Raw genomic sequence first — 7,024 nt, forward strand, 5'->3', positions numbered from 1 at the left:
ATTGGAGTAAAAAAAGTACAAAATGATTAAGTTCTGATTAAAACATTACAACTAGGTCAAGTACAAAAATACATAAATAAATTTGAGACCAACGAGAAAACTTATAGATTTGAGCTAGAAATCAATAAAATTTGCAAGTTTCATTACCAAAATCATAAAGAGCACAAAAAAATACTTAAAGAAATATAAAAGTGCAACTAAAATCAATAAAAAAATGTGAAGATCGAGTGCTATTTGGTTGATAAGAAAGTAAAATATAATAAAAGAAAAGTGCAAAAAATAAAATCCTAAGCTAAAGTCTCTTTAAAATGGCTAGCTCTCCTCTTATTTATAGGCATGTGAGTGATGAATAAAGCCTCAAAAAATCTCTCCAAGATATCTGGAAATGATAGGTCTTTTAGAGACTTCTTTGTTCCCTCCTCATCCTTGGTACACAATTGGTTGTAGCTCTCTTTTCTTTCCTTGGTTACAAGCCTTCTCCTCATGTGTTTTGCCTCTTGTAAAAGTCCAAGTTATAGCCAATAGGAGCACTCCATAATGCCATGTCATCAACCCCATTTGACCTTCTTCAAATGGTGGAAGGTTGGCACCAACTTCACACGACATTTCATGCCCCAAGCTTGCCTATTTTTGCTTCATCCTTCTTTATTTAGCTACCAACTTCATGCTTTTATTTTGCTACAAAATTCAAGCCATAAAATGAGTATTTTTCTCATTAAAAATTGCTAGAAAAAAATTCTAGAAACAAACTAAGAAATTCATAGAAAAAAATAAAAAAATCCCTCATAAGGCAATATTAGCTTAATGACACAAGTTTAGGCAATTTTATTAACTTGCACAAAAAATCCTCCAAAAATGTATCAAATTGTCCAAAATTTTTCATTTTCTCTATTTATACCTACACATAAGAAAAATATTTATTTAGAAGTATTTTTACCACAAATCTCAAGGAATAAGCTAAAATATATGAAAAGTTGCACTAAAAATGAGCATGAAAATTCTAAAATTTTAGTGCAATCAAACCCCCAAACTTAAGTTTTTGCTTATCCTCAAGCAAAATAAGATTAAGCAATAATCATCATATACTCTCAATGTCTCATTCAACATGAATCTCTCATGGATTGATCAATGAATATAACTAAAGCAAAATTATGAACAAAGGTTAATATACAAGAATACACCTAAGTTAAGATCATTCCTATGATTCCACAAGTAAGTAACCCCTCTCACACATCCTTGCATAAAATCTAGTATTGTTATGCAAAACATGAAACTTCAATAACAAAGATCAATAAAGTGTGCTCAAGTTCTATAAGTTTACTTATCATATATCTCTCCATTAATGTAGATAAACACAAGACCAAAGACTATTTAGAACTTTCATAAACTTGTAATGTAAGGCTAGGGTTAAGGTATGATAAAAGTTATTTAGGCACAAGTACCCTAACAATGCATTACTTGTCTAAGATCATTCATAATTGAGGTTTCAAAGTAAAAAGAAGGTAAAGCTTAACTAAACAATCAACCCTTAAACTTTGATTTTGCTTACTTTTTTTTTTTCTTCTTTTCTTTACTTTTTCACCACTTTATTGTTTTGTTTTATTATTCTTTTTTTTTTACAAACTAGCTTAACTCTTTTTTTTTTTTTTTTTCATTTTTTTCATTTACAAACAAAGTTTGAGCTTGTAATGTGGTTCACTCGCTAGCAGCTTTCGATAACTAACGAAAAGGAAGCTTCAGGATCTGAGGTCATAGCGGTCTCGAACAATACATTCATGCAGATGCGAAGCCTGAACCGAGCTCACTGCCTTAGGAGTGAAATGACCCGGTATGAGTAGTAAGCACTTTGCCAAGAAGATCATCTTTAAGAGAGAAAGGTCCTCAAGAGGGGCGCAGCGGGAAGGGATTCCTTGCTAAAGGTTTTCTCCCTCCGGGCATATCGTAGAAGTCCTATGGTCCTAGAGATTGAAAAATTCTTGATATGGAAGGCCAATTCGAACTTCCAAGAAAGGTGCGAAGCGTTCTAACGCCTGGCATATTTGGATGACGAAGGAATTTGATCTTTGATTCGATCCGTGTATTCAACCCCGCCGCTGAGAACGAGAGGGTCCGCCAGCGGAACAAAGCTCCCGTTAACCCGCTTTCTACTTGTTGTAAGGACCTTTCAACGTCGGTCTTGGGTCATGGAAGACTAACTGTTCCTTAATAGAGCCTTTTGAGGAACTTTCTCTCTTATAAACCAAGGTCAGATAGTGCTACAGTGATGAAGACCAACTCGATGAAAAAAGAAATGGATAAGCAACAAAGGAAGACAAAAGCCAAACCACTACTTCAATAAATAGCTTTAATAGGCAACTCTATCAACGCTAAATATCCCCACTGGCCAACAACGCTATCGTTGCTAGAATAAGCTCTTTGTTTAGAGAATAGGTTGTCTATTTTTGAAACTTGAAGGATGCCGGATGATTCCAACAGCGGCAAGAGATCGTCCGTATGCATCGACATCGTCCGCTATCCGCTAGCTTCTCCCGTTTCTTAAATGCGCGGTGCTTAACACATGCAGATAGATTGGACCCCTTCCCTTATGGGATTGTCGCCCCAGTGCCTCCTTTCCCTTCTCGTCGACGGGAGTGAGTGGGCCTAGGGCGGGAACAGGGAAGAAATGACGGAGGTCCTTCGAGATTGAATATGACTGAGAATTGTGAATATAAAGAAGAGTTCTGTCTTTCTTCAAAAGGAAGAGTCACACGGCCCAACAAGAAAGAGCCTTAAGTTATCCGTTCGAATCCGAACAAGGTTTTTTTTTTTTTTTTGGTTATACCGCTCCGCGAGCAAGGAGCGATAGAAGCAAGTGCGCTCTATAATGAATAATATAGTTGTTTACGGAAATCCAACGCCTAGTGACCTCAATTTTACGGTAGATGAGGATCTGTCTTTCTCTTCGAGTACCTCGTCAACTCTTTCTTCAACTAGGTCGGACGCACAAAGCGCTCCACCAGAGTTGTTGCGGGTATTTGATAGAATCTGCGATGAATGCGCAGAGTGGATGGTGATAGCCGATAAGCAATTACCCCCAGAATGGAACATGCCTGACCTTGTTCGGGTAGTGATTGGGGACGCGATTAACATCCCAGGCTTTCCCACGGATTCGTATTACGATGTTATGTTACATGGGCAAAATAGTTGCTTGTGCCAAGATCTTTTTCAGTTTTTGGATCGTTTCAGCTATACGCCTGTACCTCCTCACTTTGTGGGCCATCCCAACTCTCATGAGGATTTGGGTCTTACGTACAAAGGTTTCTCTTGACAAAAGACCATCACATGCACCAATGGCATTTGGGCTTGTACCATCAATTGGCCCATCTTTAACATTTGGCTCGTCCCCACTTGCTTCAACATGGATTATCCCCACAGCCTGAATTGCCTCGTCCAGCAACAATTGAGCTTCAATAAATGGCAACGCTTTTTCTTTTCTTTGAAAAGTAAGTCCACGTCTTCCGATATTCAGTACAAACAACATCCGTTTGAATTCGGCGGCCTATTAACGACTATTCTAGCTGTATTCGTTGATTCCGAAAATTCACCATCATGTTGGTCGTTCATTCCACTAACTCTGTCCCTGGGTTGTTCCTCTTCTACACCAGCATCAATCAAACCATTAGAGGAAACATCTATTTGGCTATGGACCTCATCTCCCTCGTTAGTATCTTCAGATGAACTTGAGCTTATAGATGATGGAGGCCGTGTAACCTTTTGCATCTGTTTCACTTTTGAATTCCAAAGAAAATCTGGAGGTTGCCACCTTGATGGAGTAAAAATTACAATTTATAATCGCCTGAATGGAGCTTAGAATATAGATATCTTTCCTAACCAGAGCAAGGACCTGTTTAATGTCCAAACGTTTTTTTCTCATTGTACTATCATAGATTGAGATAAAACTACCCCATTGGTTACCCATTCTCTTAAAAAAACCATAGCTCCATTCATGAAGTGGGATATTCTCTAGTATCAACCAAACAAACTTTTCGATGGAAATTAAGTATATGCTCCATGGTATTGTCCAGAAAAACCATAACTCCTTGGCTAATAATTTGACGTTGAAGAAAACGTATTGCTTGTGGATTTTTCACCTCTGCCACTGCACATTTCTCCAGCTAATCTGCATCAAGATCTTCCATTGCAATAACAATCGGATCATAGCTCTTGCCATCTACTTCTATCACCGTATCTGGTTTCTTTACTGCCTCTTTGGTCATTACTTCATTTCCATCCTAAGAGTCCTTTGAGATGCTTCCCACCTGTTTTGATCTATTACCCCTAACCACGTCCGCGTAAAATGGTTTATCAGTACATGTGTTGTCCTATTGATGTAGGAATCCCATTCCTTTGTTACTTGATGCTCTAGCGAAGTTAGAAGGCCTAACTTTCTCATCCCGTCTGTACTTTGCTAGACTCACACTAAGTTTTCAACCATTCCATATAACATCGTCCAAAGCTCTAATGACTGTCGGAGCTTCTCTCAGGTCTTTGAATCCGAAAAAGCGAAAACCTTTCACATCTTGCTTTCCTTCGATTTATAGGGATATAAAAATCCATAATCAAAATTAAAAATTAGAAATTCGTTTGTATAGATATATCTTCCAAAAAATAAATCAATATCTTTGTTAAACTATAAATTTCTAAAAAAAAAAATTTTCTTAATATATTTTTAAACAGATTTTTTTTAGATTAAAACAAGATATTTGTTATATTTTCAACAAAAATCATGTTTTAAAAAAAAAAAACCATGACCTTTGTTTAAATTATAAAAAGCAAAATATAATTTCTTTTCATAACATATTTTCAATAAAAATTATGTTTTTAATCTAAAAAAGTGATTTTTACTTAAAATATATTAAAAAAATTTTATTTTCATATAATTTTATAAAAAAATTATTACGTTTTTAAAATAAATAATATTGTCTATATAATTAAAAAAAATACAATTAAGTGAAACCAAATGAAAAAAAAAAAAAACAAAAGTAAAAACAAGGTAAGGTTTAAAAAAAACGAAAAAAAATTATGGTAACACACTTGAACTTTACCTAGAAGGAAGTCAAAAGGGAGAGAGAGAGAGAACTCCAATCTTGAACTTTCTCAAGGAGAGAAAATAACACTGAGACCAAACATGGGTTATTGGAACAGCTCAACTTTTATTTGGACAACAGATCCTCTTTAGTGCTTCATTTGCCATTTATTTGTCACTTGTCCTACCCACTTGGTTCCAAAGCTTGGGTCATTTTGGTTTTTGCTGTGCACCCAGTTTACTGTATATAAAAGAAAAATAAAGCAAAAAGGAATTTAGTATTGTAATCTATATTAAGTGGTGATAAAGTAAAAATCTCCCTTCATCCAATCCATTAAATTGAAACTATCCTACACCCATAAAATTTTCATCTAATAAGGGCACTCTGCTGCATTATGAGATCTGTTTCCTGACGAAGATTTTTGCATTGGCGTTTGCTTGGGAGGGAAAGAAGAAAAAGGTTAAGAACGAAAAAATTATTAATTTAATAATTAAGCTACAAAGTAAAAATGTTTTCATGAATTTTAATCATTAAATAAACAAAATTTTTATCTTTCTTACCAAACAAATCCTGAGATACATAGGTTAAACGGGAACAACAAAATTGTTTTAGTACATACGAAGAAGATTATCAGAATAAGAGACCATAACAATAATAAATTTACCCAACTCTTTGTTTGGGACGATTCGCCACGCCTTTGCGCTTTTGAGGCCGGGGACTTCATTGTAACTGCGAAAAGAAGATGAATCCGATCAAATATGATCTTCTTATTTATAGTGTAACAATATGTGGTCATTTTCAACATACAACAGCAGAGGAAAGTTGGAGGAAGACGATAATTTTGGAAAAGTAAGCAAAGTGGTCCAATCACACCGAAATGGGGTGGTTCGATTGCATCCAATTGCTGTGAGGTCTGACTCTGATGCGGTCCTGTGTCTTTAGCCTTTGGATTTGGCGGTTTTTTTTGTAGCCGTAAGATATGCATTGACCTCTGACATATTCAATCTTTCAACCGATGATTATAATTAAATAAGAAAAAATTAAAAACTAAAGAGCTAAAAGTACAGTGACACTAGAAAAACAATTCAAATCACATAATAAAAATTTTCACATTAACTTTTTATTCGCAAACTTTTTTTTTATCAAACACGGCAGTTAAAAAAATAATTTGGATTTGAGGCAAAAGGTTGCCCTAAAATATTATAAATTTATAGATTATGTAAATATTATAAAATAATTGTACAGTAAAATTTTATGATTAAAGGATTTAAAATATTCATTATTATTAAAAAATTGAGCATAAAAAGCTTGTTTTTTTCATTTTAGTTTTTTATAGTTTAATTTTTTAAAAAAATATTTATTTAAATGTTGTTTGATAAACAAACAAAATTCAATATATAAAAAATAAGTACAAAATTTTTCGTTCTAAAAGAATTATATAAAAAATTTTTTGTTGTAAATTTTCTTCATAACATACTAAAAATTAAATACTAAATAGATATTTTGTCGTTTTTATAAAATATTTTACATTAATAAAAGTAAAAGAAAAGATCATACTCCTTCCTACAAGTTATTTTGATTTGATTTTTAAATAGTATAATTTTAATTATTGATATTTTAAATATTTTATTGAATTAATTTTTTATAAAATTGTAGTTGAAAACTTTCTCATTCAAAGTTTTTAAAAAATATTTTCTCATACTTTACTTAGCAATATTTGAAATGAAATTAATTTAAAGTTTAAAATTTTGACATTTAAAAGTCAAACTATAACATTATTTATGGGAAAGAGTGAGAAGTGAAGGTAAAGTTTTGTACAAGGGAATGAGAGACACGTAATTCGAAACAAGGCTTTTAATGTCCTTTCAAACGTTTTTAATCACTAGATTAAAGGTTCGAGGATAGAGTAAACAGTATTTCACTAATCAAGATCAATAAAAATAACCTAATTGAGCCAA

General features: G+C 33.5%; 1 long non-coding RNA gene across 1 annotated transcript; it reads right to left on the reverse strand.

Moving 5' to 3' along the window:
* Positions 1–121: 121 nt before the first annotated feature.
* LOC149518027 (uncharacterized) lies at positions 122–6,046 on the reverse strand. The gene is made up of 3 exons (XR_016343510.1): positions 5,736–6,046; positions 5,085–5,306; positions 122–4,567 (listed from the first exon to the last, which is right to left on the reverse strand). It is a non-coding gene; the product is annotated as an uncharacterized LOC149518027 (long non-coding RNA).
* Between the last annotated feature and the right edge of the window lie 978 nt (positions 6,047–7,024).

The sequence above is a fragment of the Durio zibethinus genome, chromosome 7 (genome assembly GCF_047325235.1).
Source record: "Durio zibethinus cultivar Kanyao isolate XHJ-2024 chromosome 7, ASM4732523v1, whole genome shotgun sequence".
Taxonomy (NCBI): Eukaryota; Viridiplantae; Streptophyta; class Magnoliopsida; order Malvales; family Malvaceae; genus Durio; species Durio zibethinus.